Source organism: Condylostylus longicornis, unplaced genomic scaffold (genome assembly GCF_029603195.1).
Source record: "Condylostylus longicornis isolate FDR11 unplaced genomic scaffold, ASM2960319v2 ptg000135l, whole genome shotgun sequence".
Lineage (NCBI taxonomy): Eukaryota > Metazoa > Arthropoda > Insecta > Diptera > Dolichopodidae > Condylostylus > Condylostylus longicornis.
In genome coordinates, this window is record NW_026578103.1 from 14489583 (window position 1) to 14507422 (window position 17840).

Consider the following 17840-nt stretch of genomic DNA (forward strand, 5'->3'; position numbering starts at 1 on the left):
ATAAATTCCAGACTCTAATAACAACACAACTCTTAACAAAAGATGGAAAATTAATTTAAAATTCACAAATACACACATTCACTTATACATAAATATATATACATACATATATTTGTATGTATGTTAATATTTTTCTTAAAAAGTTTATGATATTTCATTATTATGCATAAAGACCTCTAACATTTTCATTATTCATTTACTTATAAGAGATTTTCATTTTCTTTGTAAAAAATTTTCTGTATGGTGTGTGTGTATATGAAAAAAGAAAAATTATTTTGTTAACTCTATTCAAAATTACTTGAATATTTGTATGAAAGGTTTGTTAAATACATCACATCATACATTTATACATATTATGTACGTATGTATGTATGTATATATTAGACATGTTAATTTTCAACAATAAGTTTATAAAAATTGTCCTTCTATATGAAAATATGCAAATTTATAATAATTTATTATCACTATAGAATTTTCTAAAATAATATGTAATTCTTATTACTTCTGTATGGATAAACTTTAATATTATGGATAAAATCGACTTTATTTTTGATGTTAATTAAAATAATTTTGGTAGTCGAAAGCAAAAGTGCTCTAAATCGACAAAACGAGAATTTGAAAAAAAAATTAATCAACATTTCTTATAAGATAACTTAGCAGTTTAACTTATTAAGAGACTAATAAGTTTTCAATCTTATAACCGTATTTGATTTTCAATAGACCTTGAACATTTTAACAATTAAATTATAAAGGTTTTAAGTGACAGAACAAAAAATGTTTTGTACAAAAGATATTTGTCGTTCTTTTCGAATATTTATTGCCAAAAATATTAGAATTCCCGAGGCTCGTACCGTAACCAAAATAAACTTATAAATAAAATTTAATTAAAATTCTTTCAGCCGAACTTGGGGAAGCAACTGTCCTAAACAGTACCCTTTTATTTACTTGTATATCAAATTTCAATCATTTCCAATTGACCTCTAGTTAAGTACAGTTTTAAATGAATTGGAAAACATAATTTATAATGGATTATTATTTTTATTATCGATTGTTTAAGAATAAACAGATTTTAAACATAGTTTCTTCCTCTCAAATTACAATATTTTATATGAAACCGAAATTAGTATATTTTATTTCAATTTAAATTTAATTATAAACAAACTATATAGGCCATTTTAGCTTTTAGTAGGCTTTTAATAAAAAATAAAAATTTTATGACCTGCAACTTCAATTTCCTAATAATTTGCATTTTTTCCTCTTTTCCTTCCAAATACAGATTTTTTATTAATTATACAACTTTTATAAATAAATCAGTCAAAAGTTAAGGTTGTTACAATAATATTAAAATAATACCATTATTACAAAATTGCATTTGTGAAAAATTTTTTTATTTAAATCAAAATAAATTTAAATAAAATATGCAATTGTAATTTAAAATTTTTATGCAAATTATAAATTTTATGAAATTATTTTAAAAATTTTTACTTATGACCGTTTATACATTAATAATAATTATTATACAGAATTAATTGAATATTTTATAAAACTTTAAGTATAAGAGGAAAATTTTAAATTAATTAAGATTTTAATGATTTTTCCTTATTATTAAACGTTCATAAATTACAAATATGTGTACATAAATTAAGTTTTAATGGAGAAACTGAATCTTTAATTATAATTTTCATTAATAAATTTCCAAATTCAAATGAATTTGAATTCCAAATGAAAGTAAAATTTAATATATTGAATTTTTTATACATAAAAGCTATTCATGAGAAATCAAAAATTCCAATTCCAATAATTTATGAATTATGCAAATCGTTGCAGGTATTTTAAAATTTATTTACATTTTGCTAATTAGAATTGAAAGAATATTTTCATTGGAAAAAGTTAATTGACTTAAAATTATGAAAATTATTCCGAATGGCAAAAAAATAGAAATTTTTAAAATATCAAAGTCAACTTACCTCAATTATTTTCATATGTATGTATGTGTGTTGGTGTATGTAGATTTTATTCCAAGAACTCCGATTCAAAAAAGTTGATTTATTTCAAAGAAAATTTATTTTTTTACTATAGAAATATTTTTTTTTACAATTTTTCACTGCTTTTGTCTACGTTATTCTTTAATTCTTAATACTAAACACAAGCCATAGTTATACTGGACTACGATTTTAAGAAAAATAATTTTAACAAAAATATTCAATACATTTTTGAAAAAAATTTGAAAAACAAAAATTTCAAATTGTCAAAAAATATCTTTCTCTGATTTATTTATTAGCCTACTAGCATACTTATTTGAAATTGCAGAGTAAACTGAAAATTTCATGGCAATTTAAAAGTTCATATGAAAAAGAAATTTTTCATATAAATTACAAAATATGATGGTCAATTTCTTATTTTTTTTTTAAAAGCTAACTAATAATAATAAAAATATTATGAAAATAATAATTTGCAATTTAAGAATAATTTCAAATAAAATTTCAAATCAATAATTCTAAGAAATTTCAAATTTCTTTCGAAGAAATTTTGTAGATTAAATAAAAAAAATTATAAAATTTTCTAAAATTTATTGTAGAAATGGCATTAGGGCTTACACTTATTGAATGTTGTCTTTAATATTTTATGAATTCTAGATAATTTAATAAATTACATAACATACATTATGTACATACATTTTTGGAAATAACAATACAGTGTAGGATGTAGAGAGAAATAATACCATAACAAAAAAATAATTTCAATCCTTAGATCTATTTCAAGTTATGAGACATTTTATGACAAAGTAACCTTGAAATTCCTACTGAATATTTGGTCAAAGATAACTAGAATAACAAAATTAAAGTGAGAGGTGAGATAAGATAAAATTAATTTCTAATTTTTTTTTTTTTAATTTTTAATTCTGTTTTTACTGTTACAGTACAATTGTAGAGAATGCTTAAATTTTTTTACAAAAAAAAAGTGTTAAATGTAAAAATTATGTAGAATTCATTTTGAAAGAAAAATAAAGTTTAATGACTAGTTGATTTTAACTAGAAAATTACTGTTGCTAATTAATTTAGAGCACTACTGTAGCAGAGATTGAATTAGTGGATTGATGGATCGTTCACATAAATTGATAAAAGTTTCTAATCCATTGATAATTTTATGTTCTATTTTGGTAATTCGACAGATTTGGCTTTTACAACAGATCAGTTTATTTAAAATTAATTTTAAACATTTTTTTGTATTGAATACTGTAATATTTTATTTTATTGTGTTGAATTGCAATTTATTTAAATGGATTGCAGCACAACCACTGCTGCTCCTGAATAAAATCACATGCAAAACAATTATTTTGTAAAGTAAAATTTTAATTCAGCACAGATTTTTTATTAATTTAACGAATACAGACTTCTAATAAAATTTTTCAAATTTCGTTGGTATGATTTTTAAATGTTAAACGGCGGTCCACTTTATATCCTTTATTTGCCACGGAATTTCAATATTATTCTATTCAATTTTGTTATAGTTTTGCAATTCTGCTTTGATATTTATCTTTAGCTTGAATTCTGGTGTTTATGCCTACATGATTTGGAACCATACAAAAACTTTTTACATATTACAAGAACAGCACTCAGTCGAAAAGGAATACAAAACTTTGGTTGAATTTGTCAAATTATTTTTGTTTAAATTTCATCAAGAAATTTGTTACTCTTAATTTTTTAAAAAAATTGAAATTTAGAAATTTTTTTTTATATGTTGTCGTTTTTGAATTTTAAATGTCATAATTTCTTTAATAACTTCGTTTATTGGACTACTGCCATCTGTCTATTCAGTAGAAAAATAATTTTGAATAAAATTTTACAGAAAAACAATATTCTTTAAGAAATTTTTGACATTTTTTGCTGAATTTATATTGGATTAAAAATTTTTTGTTTCAGCTGAGTTCTATGATTTAGTAATAGCACTTAAGAAAAATTTTTGAAATTGTTTACTTACACCAGAAATTATTCGCATTCGTGGACATGAAGAAAAAAACCATCTGCTTGCTTATAAAAAATCATTCGGGAGACAAAGAAAAATTACAGTCGGACCGGACCTTAAAGAACCTTATTTCAATTGAAGAAATTTTTCCATTGTATTCGTGTAATAATGCAAATTTATTAAGAAATACCTGCCAATTGATTTACTACAATTGGCAAGACTATTCATAGTTTAAATTTTATTGTTATATTTATTGTAATGGTAAAATATTTTTATCGAGTCGTCAGGTAATTATTGAAATATAAAATTTACAAACAAACGTTATTTATGTATGACATACAAAATAGTACGTTTATGAAGTTAGAAAATTTATGCTTGAACAACAATTTATGGAATGAAAAAATCTTTGCCAAGGAACTAGTAAAACGATTATTATATTGAGATGTTTGCTGCCGACTGATTTGTAGTGTTTATGCTGTAATTTTGATAAATGAATGCCAATAGAGCCCAAATTTCGACTGAATTTTAAAAAAATTTCATAATTCAAAAGTGTCAAAATTAAAAATATGAGGAAGTTAAGTATAAAGCCATCATGTCATTTTGGAATAAAAAGAGTTTTCTAAAAGAGACACTTTAACTGAAATCTATATTGAATGTACACAAAATTTCCAATTTAATTCCAGACGAGATACAAAACAAAAATAAATATTAAAGATTTTTATCGTAAATTTTTCAGTATCATAACACAAAAACATTTAAATATTTTGCATATTCGACGACAATCTCTTTTTTCTTTATTAATATTTAAATTTTATCAAATTTAAGTTATTATGGATGTGTTAAGTTCCAGTTTTTTGATATAAAATCAAATACCTATAAATATAAGTAGAATGAAAATATTCAGAGAAAAAATATCTACCTTAACACCTTATTGGAAAAGGTACTCATACAAACTTATATACTTAAGTATATAAAAACAATTCATACACTTACACAATATTACCTTTTATAATCGAATTATAGAAATGTCCAAAACATCTGCGAACAAAATAACGGACATTGAGCTTTCAGTCATATATATATAAGTATACCGTACAGAGTCATTCTACAAATATACATATATAAAACAAACAAATATACACAAGAAATAGAACAGAATTTGTGTATAGGGAAAAGTTCTTGTAAAAAAAATAACAAAGGTATGTATGTACACGTTATACATACGTTATATAAAGAAGAAAAAAAAAAACAAATATTTTTCATTTAATTTTCCTGCTTTCTACTTTCTTCTTTATGCTATTAAATTGATTTATGACTGCAAATATAATATAACAATTTAAAATTTATGAAACATAAGTTAATTTTTAAGATAAATTATTTGCTTTAAGTTTGACACTTTATGTTCATTTTTTGTTTTTCTGTAAAAATATTCTTATACTTTTTTTAAGCACTTTTTGTAAAAAAAAAATCAGAAAGAGAAGTACTTATAATTTCACTGTGCCCGTCCATGCAACCATCCGTCAGTTTATCCATTTACAAAATGTCCACACCCACTTTAAGATAGAAAGCTCAAATTTTGTAAACCAATACAATTATTCTAGAAAATTATTTCTGCAGAAGACAGTTTTTATATATTTTCTAACCTCTACCTCCTTCCAAGTTATCGCCTCTTAAAATTGGTAAAGTTTTAATTTTCTACGCCTTGAATTTCCAAAAACTGCCAGCTTTTGCAGATATTTATAGTAGCAAAAACTGACGGTAAATGTCTTGCCATCGAACTCATTTAGCAGACGAGCCCTACTGTTATAAATCCATTTATTCAAAGCAGTTTTTTCTACTTCTTCTTCTCATCCTAAATATATGCAATAATTTTATACCATTATTTTGTTATATTGATGAAGGTAATTTAATTTTTTAAAGGAAAGTTGCTTCTTTACAATCCGTTTGTTTTAACTGAATTTATTTATTTATAATTTAAAATTATACCATTATTATATAACAAAATTTTCGGTTAAAACAAGAGTTGTACACATGTATGTGTACAGATGTGTAATATAAATTAACAAATCGCTTATAAAAAAAAATCATAAAAAAGAAGAAGACGAAAAAAAAATTACTTGTTTTCACATTAATTTTTTTTTTTTGTTTTGGTTTTTTTTATTTTAAATTATGTTTTCCGAACTGTCACGTACTTCTGTACATGTGTACTTTTTATGGGTTGTTCCATTTATTTTCAAATATAATTACATTATTAAAATTCCAATAATTCAAGGTTCTTTTGGTTTTAAACTTAACAGGAATAATGTTATCATTGGCCCATTTTAAGTTAATTAACAATAATTTTGGAAAATATTTTTAGATCCTTATATGATAACAAACATTGATCAATAATTTTTCAAATTAGAGTACCAAGTAATTGGAATTTTAATATTTAAGTTATGAAAAAATAAGAAAAGATAGAGTTGACCGTGTCAGCTCTATGACATCCGTACGAATGAATGATTTCAAGTGCTGTGTGTTGTGTCAATTAAGACAGTCCTGGTTTTTTATTCATTTATGCAAAATTTTAGCACAATAATTTCAATAATTCCAATAATTTCCATAACATATAAGCACAAGTCACGAAATTTCAATTGATTTCAAATTTGCTTGTGCTAAATTTCAATACTTTAAGTTCTATTGTACAACCTTTCAAGGTGTATGCCAGCTATCACAAACCGAAAATAATAGCCATTTTACCATTTTTGTTTTTACAAAATTTCAATACCGTAGCTTCAACTATTTCTAAGTTATGATCAAGTAACTTTCAAATTTGTACGGTAGGAATTTCAACGACATTTTTTTAAACATAATTTCTGATATACAGCCAAAAAGCTTTTGAAATTGTAAGGCAGCTACCAGAACAACTAACTAGATCACATCCAAATTAAATATGATTCCCGCATTTATTATTATAAATCATTTGTGAAAATTTGGTGGACTTGTCTCAATTAGTTTTTGAGTTAGAACGGAGGCACAGATGGATGGACGAACAGACATACTTAAATTGACTCATAATTTGAGGTTTTCCAAAAACATACACTTGTGCCAATATCTCAGGACTCAGACCAATATTTCTTAGTGTTATAAACGGTAAGGCAGGATTATGAATATTATACTAATTATCCTCCATTCTCTTTATCCAATATTTCAAATTTTAATTTATAAATTATTGATTTTAAGTCTTTTCTAAAAAAATTTCGGTTTTATTAATCAAATTCATATTATTACATGGGACTACATCAATCAATTAAGTGTTCTCATCTTTCAAGGCTCTTTTACTATAACTACATACATACATATTATAATGTAATTTTATTTCAAAATACAAAACTGAAGTTGAAAATTATTTTAGATTCAATTTTATTTTTCCATTGAATTTGATTCTTTTAATCCTCCATTATTTGAAAATTATTTAATTGCAATTAAATTTAAATAAATAAATTTGCATAGTATTCAAAAACAAAAACCAATACTTTAACATACAAAAAAATAATCATTAAAATTAAAGACCAAAAACAAAAGGAAACCATTATCAATGTAATTGAGTTGAATTTATTGACTTTATTAAGGCACATACAAACATAATTGACTTTCAATATCAATCAATATAGAAGAGGAAATTTTTTTTAAATTTTCTATATAAAATTTAATTAGCGAAAAAAAAAATTCCTTTTATATTCAATTGATTTTAAAATTATTATTATGAAATCATTTATTTAGTCGAAACAAATTCATTTACCATTAATTTGACTGTGAAATCAAAATTTTTTTTTCATTGTAAGTTTTCATAGTATTCAATTGAATATTAACAATATAATGAATGCATTTTCATATTATTGACTCTAAAACATAATCGTAATGGAATCATCATAATTTTAAGTTCATAAAATAATTATATAATCAAGTGTGTACCATTATTTTAAGAACGCTTGCTTTATAACACCTTGATTGCGAAGAACGAATCATGACAGTATTAACAGGAATGCGACAGCATGTTTGAAATCACAATTGCATTTTCATAGAATTAGAGAGTACCAATATTATGTTGCATTTTCAATTAATTCGACAAAAAATTTTTAATAATTATGTACACCTATTGTTAAAACAATCACATTTTAATTCAATTTTATTATCAACTCAATTTCGCTAAAAGTTTAAAATCACTCCAATTTAATAGTAGTTACCTGTATACAACTTCCTATATATTTTAACTTCAAGCAAAACTCATTCAAATTTTTTTATTAAAAAAAAAATCTACTTCACATTAACTTTGATTTATGACTTTATTCATGAATTTCAAAAGTTTTCAGTTTTATTGCTTTAAAAAGCAAAATGAAAAAAATTTTGTACTAGATGCAGCATAACTGCAACAAAATATTAACTTTTGTTTTTTCAACATTATATCGTAAATTACTTTAATTTTAATTTATGAAAAACAAAGTATTATACAAAATAGTATTACACAAACTTAGTTAGCAGAGTTTTGTAATGCGGTACAGTTTTTATTCAATTAAATGTGAAAAATATAGAAATAGAATTTTCGAATTTTTTCGAAATAAAATGTACACAAAATTTTCCGATTTTATGCATTTTATAAATTATTTCATCCTAAGGATATGCTACGAAATTTTAAAATATAAAAACTTTTGTTTATTTTTTATTTTATTCAAAGTTTTCTCAATTAACAGTATAAAAGAAGTGCTTAAAAGATTGAAAACAATAAAACCTTCCTAATAAGGCAGGGATTGCAAAAATAAATAAGATTTGCCGCTTAAATAAATAACATTCAACTAAATTACTTCTATAATTAATTAGACTAAATAGAAAATTAACAACAGCAGTAAAAAACGTAAAATAATTGTAAAAAATTTAAGGTACCCATGAATATCATTACTTCTCCTTATCAGAATATTTATTTCCCAGATTTAAATGCATTATTTAAACCCTAAACGCTAAATGAGCCTATTTAGTTTTAAAAAATTTTTTAATATAAAGCAAAAAAAAAATTAAAATAGACTTCAAAACTAAAACCAAATTAATTAATAATTTTTGTATTTATTGTACAAATTAATGTTCTATGGCGTGCACCTGGGTTTTGTCTCTTACCTTAATTACTTCATTTTAATAAAAGACGATATTTTAATTTAATTTAACAAAAAGAATTTTTATTACCTTTCACTTGTCAGTAAAATTTTAATTTTAATTACGGATCGCTCTACTTGCATTATCAGCATAATTGTTATAGGCGCAACCTAACCGTTCAAATAATTTTTATAGGAAGCAATTTTTAAGGTAGTTCAAGCCGAAAATTACTATGTTGACGATTTCGCAATTTATAAATTAATTTTTTTGATAAAATATGATAGGTTAACGTCTGAAATAAAGTGCAACGTTAACTTACACAATCATAACACATTGGAATATAAGAAGTGATTCAATAATATTTATATATTATATTTTATTCGTATTGTAATTAGTATTTAAATTTGAATACGAAATAATTTAATTGTCTTATAATAACAACCTTGGATTTCCAATTTCTTTAATCTGAAATTTTACAGCATTCTATAGCGCGTTTCATTAGAGTACCATTAGAAACCATTTTCATTAATTTCATATTTTCATATTACAAAATTTCGAAATTTCGAATAAATTTTAAAATTTCAATTTTTTTAATGATATAAAGTGAGTATAGTGCATCCTAAAACTTATTTATACTTTATAATAATATTAAAAATAGCTGTGCATTAAAATAATTATGAGAAGAACAATTTAAATTTGGAAAGAATGTTGATGACTTTATATTTTTAATATTTAATAATTTATTTTCAATTTAAATAAATTCAAAATTATTTTTTTTAATTAACAAATTCACAATAATAATAGTAAAAAGAACAGTAATTATTTTTCGTCATACAATTTAAAAATTTTATTAAAATAAATTAATAAGAAAAAATCCAAAAAAAAAAAACTTACATTTTCTTCTCTTCCTCCTTTTGCAGTTTATTGTTAATTAATTTTAAAAATTAAATTTCGTTCAAGCAAAAACTTTTTATATATTGTTATTTAATTACTAATTAAATTGTAATTATAATTTTAGTATTTTTTAATATACACAAACTTTCACACACTTATTCTTATTTTACTAATTTCAAAAAAATCTTTTTTAATTGTAATTAAAATTTTACTTGGTAATTTTACTTTGTGTGCGTTCTAATTGAAAATAAATGGCAAAAAAAAAAAATAAATAATTGAATTTTTTTTTTATATTTATTTACACCGGAAAAAATTCCAAATCCGCCTTTTATAATCTTTTTATTAAATTATATTCTTCTTTATTTTTTGTTTGCTATTTTTCCCTTAGGAACACTTGTACTGCAGAGAATAGTAAAGTATTAGTTTAACAATTATTATATGCATTAAAAGTCCTTAATAAAAAAAGAAAAATGAAAAAATTTTATATTTTTTTTTTATTTTTTTTCTTCTTTTTTTTTATTTTTATATTGTAACACATAATATTAAGTCATTATAACGATAACTGACGTACAAAATAAAAAAATATAACATCAAAGTAAAAGCCAACAGAACAGAACTGAAAAGCTAAAGAAAAACGAACAAACAGAGCAATGAAAATAAAGCCTAAATGATACAGAAACAAAAAAACAACAAAAACAACCACGAAAAAAATGTATAAAATAAATTTTATTAGATCACTTTTCGCGACATTAAAGTATACGCGTTAAATATTATACCAAGTGCGATATATTATAAAGTAGTAAAGCGCGAATGTCCTTTAACAAAAAAAAAAATAAAAAATTATTTTTTCGAATGACTGATAAAAAAACACAAACGACAACATGAGAAACACAGAAAAAAAAAAACAAACAAAAATAAAATTAGAAAAAAAAAATTATTATGTTACGTACATACAAACAAACATTTGTATATTTGCACACAAAGCTGCTGTGTATACACAGAGAAAAATATCTCTAAAACGAAAAAAAATATGTGTGTGTATTTTGATGTCGTTATTAGTATCCTTATAAAGTGCGTCCTTAAGAATCACTTTGAAATGAATGACTCTTTATTATATATTTATGACACTTTACTTCTCTTTTTTTTTTCTTGTTTTTGTGCTTTTTTGTGTTTCTTTTTTTGTTTTATTAATTTACGTTTTTGTCTGCTCACCCACAATGAGGAGATAACAAGGACTTTACTTGCAACGATAATGAGTTTTTTCTGTTCTTTTGTTTGGTTTTTTTTGTTGTTTTTATTTTTTATTTGCACGGTTTTGCTTTTGTTTTACACTTGTTTTTTAATGTTGTTTTGTTGTTTTGCAGTGTCTAATTTTTGTTAATTTTTTGTTTACCCGTACATACAAACATATAAGAAAAGTTTATCATCTTGTTGCTCTTAAAAAATCAATTTTAGATTTTTTGATTTTTTTTTTTTTGTATAGGTATTGGACTTTTGTTATTTTATTTTAATTTTTTTATGCTTTCAAAATATTTTTTTTCATTTTCCTTGTTATCTATGAATTTAGACAGGAAATTTTGTTACTTCTATTTTTATAATATTTATTTTTTTTGTTTTTTTTCTTAGATTTTAAAATAATTTTAAATTTATTATTATTGTTTTTAATTTAAGACAACACACACATATTGAATATATATATTCATAGTAATATTTAATTAGAACAAATTTCAAAAGGATCAGGATGTACACATGTATTTATATATATATATATATATACATTACTTAAAAACTATTTTTGGGGTCCTTTTTATTTCTTTTATTTTCTTTCTTGTGTTTTTTACTTTGAATTTTATTCTCTTCTACCTCATATCCTTTAAAGGTACAATTAAAGCAAAATAAATTGGGAATAAGTTTTTCTCTTTGTTTTTCTATTTTTCTGTTTCTTTTTTCTTTTTTTTGTGATTACACGCAATGAAAATGTTCAATTCAATTTAATTCAATTATATTTTTCTTTTTTGTGGATTCCTTGGGATATCCCAATAAAAAATTTTTAAATAATTTATAGTTTTTAAAAAATAATGTCCACAATTTTATTGTTCTTTAAATATTTTTTATCTCACTAAATAATTTTATTTTTTTTTAGTCAAGAGAAGAAAATTAAAATAAAATTAAAAAGAATTTTATTTTTCACGTTTTAATAATAAAATCGCGATAGCTCTAACATTACCGGATGTCAGAGCTTAACTGACATATAAAAAAAAATTTTTTTTCCTAGTACCTTTAGAAAGGATGCTGTGGGAAAATAATTTTTATGAGAAAAATTCCACTGTTCTTTTTCTACATATACATAATATATGTGTGTATATATAAATATATTGAAATCAAAAATGAGAAAATATTATATATATATTTATGTATGTATATTGTGTGTGCGTATATAAATACATTTTATTTTTGGTCCTTTGTTAACTTCAAATGGTCCAAGTATATGAGAAAATTTTGATACAGAAAAGTATAGTAAATTTTTTTTTTTTGTTTTATTATTTTATTTTTTTTATTTTTCTTTTAACTACATAAAGAAAGATTAGAGATTTGTACAAGTTTGTGTGTTTAAATCTTATATACATGAAAAGTACACATTTAGAATTTTTCCCCCACTCTTCAGAACGAAAAACAAAAAAAAAAATCATCTCATCTCAATATTAAGCATAAAAACATAAAAATGAAAAAAACAAAAGATTCTCTCAAATAAGATAGACACTTTAAAATTGCCTTCCATTGTAACAAAAATATATTAAATTGTATTTGCTTACAAACTTTTTCTAGTCAAAAAAGAAAGCAAAAACAAAAACAAAATATTTGGTTTATTTGAGCTTTTGACTTAAATTCATTCAACTAGAATTGAGTGTACTGTTTATCAATAAAAATCTTTTTTGATTTTTCTATTTTTATTTCTTTCTTTTCTTATACTTTTTTTTTTTAAATTTGAAAGCTAATTTAAAAAAAACCCTGGTAATTCCATTTTCCAAGTTTTACAAACACCAATACACGCACATTTATTACAATATTACCCAACCGTTTACATAAATTCCAATTCAGCAACAAAAATTCAGTATTCTCTTAAATTTTATACTCTCGTTCTCTCACAATCCAATCACAATATTCAATCATATTCCTGTCTGATTCTCATTTTAAAATTTTCTTTATAAATTCTTTGTACATAAATTACTATCGTTTGTTCTCTCTCTCTCTTTCTCCCTTCTCATTTTTCTTTCTCTCTCATTTTTAATGGAGATGATAAAATGAAAATTTAATGAGATGAAAATTTTTCATTTTATAACACCGTATGATAATTATAAAAAGAAAATTACAAAATTATTTATGTATGTGCCTATACAAACATATCGACATATATAAAAGTATATTTAATAGATATTTTATTGGTATATTATAATGTGTATATAGCATTTGATAAAAATATTCTCTCATAAGTGAAAGTTTATTGTTTTTGTTTGCTGAACAGAAATTATTTTTATAACACTTTTTATATTTACTTTTTTTGTAAATAGATTGAAAAATTTAAACAGCTGAATTTCGAAAATATTTTGTATAAAAATAACAATAATAACATAAAAAAGTAAAGTAAATCATATAAAATATTTATCATATACAGAAAGTAATGAGAGAGAAGAGAAAATATACTTTATTTTTTTATTCTCATTATAATTACATGTATATATTTATATTACATAGGCATAATATACACATGTATAGCCATTTAAATTACAATGAAAATTTTCTTTTATATTTACAAAATTTAGGTATATAGGTTTTCAATTATTGAATTAAGTTGACGAGGTTAGTATTTTATTCCATACCATAAAATGCTCCGTTGCCAAAATGAGTAAAATATACTATATACATATAATATGTATGTATAGAAATTTATTTTGATAATTTACTCAAATTTTATTACATAGTACTTATATATTACGTATACAGGTATATAGAATTTAGTTATAGGATTTCAGCGAAATATAAAATAAATAGATTTTACATACCTGGCTGGTAAAATATAATATAAATGGTAAATTTTTTATTAATGAAAATTAAATATAAAAATAAAATTTCATATATTTGTATATAAACGTATACAACAGTTCGTAATATCAATATTTTGCTGGAATTAAATTGAAACTTAAAGAGGCAATTTACTAGTGAATAAAGTACAAATTTATAACACATACATTAAAATATTTATATGATCACGAATTTAATTGAAAAATAAGTTAATATTAAATTAATAAATATTATAAAATTTTAAATTAAAAATTAATAAATTTATTTTTAATTCTGAAAAACGTACACACACATTTTATGTGCAAAATAGAGATGGCAGAAAATAAAAATGAAAATTCCGTGGCTTAAGGACGTCAAGAATTTTTGTAAAATTTTTTTTTTTTTTGATTTTTTAAATTTTATTTTATTCGTGACATCGACATCTTCTCTTAACTTATGTCATGTTTTTTTTGTTCATTTAGTAATAGACAGAAACATTTTTCTTTTTGATTTTTAATTTTGCTTGTTTTTCTACTTTTTTTACTTGTTTTCTACATACAAAAGTCATTTCGTTCATAGTTCCCTACTAATATCATTTCTATAGAGCACAAAAATTCTTTTTTTTTGTTTTATTCCTCTTGATTTCATTAAATTGACTCAGTGCCTTTATTTTTTTTTCATTCTTATCACTTGCTTTTTTTTCCAAGCATTTTGTATAGCATGAGAGAAAATTCTACGTTGATATTAACAAAAACAAAACCAAAAAAAAAAAAAATTCTCATTCATGTCCTTTTTCTATTATTTTTCATGTTTTTATTTTTGTTTTTGTCACTACATATTAATTCCAATGAGTTCCAGTGTATATGAATCCATTCAGTTTTTTTTTTTCATTTTTTTTTTTTTTGAAAATTGAAAACATAAAAACAATAATATGAAAAAGAAAGATCTAAAAAACAAAAAACCCAAAAACAAATTAATATGAAATCCTGGGAAACCTTTAAAATTATCTCTCAAAACATAAAAATGTTTGTAATATTCACTTGTAGACTTGTATGTAGATCTTTTATACATAAACATGTAGATATTAAATTTATATTTATGCGTACATATTTGTGTGTGCATAGAGTATAATAAAATTTCAACACAACGTTTATTAGCTGAATTATAAAACTGAATAAAGAGAGTCTTTGAGAATTAGAAACTAAAAATATTATTTTTTGTCTATTACTTATTATTCACTTATGTACACTTATGTAGAGATTATTCGCTCACTAAATATTTATGAATTTAAAAAATAATATACACTTGTGTATATACCAAATAATTATATATATATATACACATATTAATAATATATAAAAGCTCCTGTATTGCTTATTTTCCACATTCATATATTACAACGCTTCTACACTCAATAATTATGGTCCTTTTTTGCTCTCACTCTCACTCTCAATTTTAATTTCCATAAAAGAAAACGCAACAAAAAAAAACAAAAATACAAATTTTTCTTTAGCTTTCAGCAATTCGCCCACAATTGAGCATATTATAAATTTTATTTTTTTCATTTTTCTTTTTATTTTATTCTTTAATATTTACATCAAGGACATGTAGCTAAATAGGACATATTTTTGTAATTCTTTTATTTTTATTCATTCTTGTTTTTCTATATTTTTTTAATTTTTATTTTGTGCATTCTTTTCTGAAATTTGAGAGCTAAAGATAACATGCTTTCTATTCAAATTATTTTTTTTTTCTTCATAATATGATGTGTTTGTACAATATACACTATATGTATGTAATATGTATTTCAATATTATATGTGGTGATATACTTAACATTTTTGTATATTAATTTTTGTGTACAAAATACGAATGTACAAATTTAAATGTTAAATTATTATTATGCATATTCACATACATATAAATTATTTTTTTGTTATTTTGATTTTTTTTTTTCATATGATATAACAACATTCACACATTTATTTATACTATAGTTACAAATTAATGTAGTAGGTATAAAATCAATGAGTCTATGATGTATCGGATGACTGAGTTAAAATAAAATATAAAGCCAACCCCATTAGAGTTCAAGTTTATTGTTTGATAAATATTAATATTATGCATGTATATATGCATGTATGTAATATATGTACATATGTATGTAAAAAGTGAATAGAAATGAAAATGATTAATGAAAATAAATACTGATAATCTATGGTTGCTTGTTAATTTCTAAAGTGATTGATTTTAATATATGTATGGTATATAAAATGTATAACGGTACTTGAATCAAAAAGAGGAAAAAAAAAATATTTTATTTTTTTTATTTTCTTTCTTTATTGTAGTGAAATTTTCGTTTTAGGAAGTTCATAATAGATTTTGTATATTTTGATTTGAATTAATATTAAAATAAAGATTATAACAATGTTTTGATTTTGATGCATTTCAAGTTCATTGAATTAGATAAATTCAAAGATTATAATTATAAGCCATTATAACAGTATTATATTGGCATATTTAGAAATATTTTTTTTATACAAAAATAGTCTATAGTAATTGTAATAATTTGTATCGAACCATTTGAATAAGGCTCTCATATTACATAATTTATTTACTTGATGAGATTTTTGAATTTTAAATATTTTTAAAGTTTCAATGATAGTTGAAGATTTACAAATAGTTTTTGAGATAAAGCTTCAAAGAATTACAGTTTTAGAAATTTCAGTTTGGTGAACTGAAGGCTATAAATTTAGTAAATCAGAACAAAGTAGGATTACTTTATGAAATCTTCACTTTTGTTAAATGTTTATGATTCGTACAAACAATAAAGGTCCTTTGTACGAATCATAATAAAGGTCCTTTGTACGAATCATAACCATTTCTCCGTATTTCACTACTTTAAACTGTTTAAAATATTGAAACATCTACACGAGTAGTTTATAACCAATCTAATTTAAAGAATGATAAAGAAACGATTTTCTAATATACGCAAAAAGATAGAAAAATTTCAAATAAATTGTGTGTTTTGACAGAGTAGGATCAATTTTAAAGACGAAATTTTTAATTTTTATTACAAAATTTATATTTTATAACAAAAATTAAATTAATTTTACTTTTGATTATTATTGCAAATTTATTAATAAAACTCTTTAAAATTTTCTTTTATAAAGCTTTTTTCTGTGCAATACTAATAATGATACTAAAGTTTATTTAAAGCCTATTTACACAACATACATTTAATGAAATACAGACAAAACCATATAAACAATAAATTTAACATATTATTTAACAAGAATTATAAAATTTTGCATAACTTCAGGCTCAACTATAATTTTCAATTACATTATCTAAATATTACATTGTTTGAGAGTATATTCCGTAAAATTAAAGAAATATAATATATATATGGCATAAATCACATACTATTTAATTTAATTTCAATGATATATTCAATGAAACAAAAATATTACAGATTAAATAAAAATCATAAAAATTTATTTATAAAATTAATTTGATACCTTAAAAATCAAATTTCTTTTAATATTTGCATATAGCAGGGCACCCGTAGATATATTAAATTTGTGTCGTCTATAATTTATTTTAAAAATATTAAAAAATAATCATGTTGTAAATTCTCTTACATTCTCTATTATTTAATTTTAAAATTCTCAGCCGGTAATTGAAATTTCCACACACATAATAAAACGCATTCAGCAAAAAAATTTTCAATATTATTGAAAATGTATACTACTAAAAAGTATATTCACATTTAATTATTAAAAGGGCACAATTTCA

The 17840-nt window shown here is 22.1% G+C and overlaps 1 protein-coding gene across 2 annotated transcripts in view; it reads right to left on the reverse strand.

The window, feature by feature from the left end:
- LOC129615159 (sugar transporter SWEET1-like) overlaps positions 1 to 10302 on the reverse strand; it is a 322754-nt gene extending 312452 nt beyond the window's left edge. The window contains exon 1 of one of the 2 annotated variants that reach the window (XM_055530253.1): positions 9985 to 10302. The gene's annotated coding sequence lies outside the window, so the exon portion shown is untranslated. The remainder of the gene's footprint in view (positions 1 to 9984) is intronic. The other variant, XM_055530254.1, reaches the window with a different exon arrangement.
- Positions 10303 to 17840: the final 7538 nt, after the last annotated feature.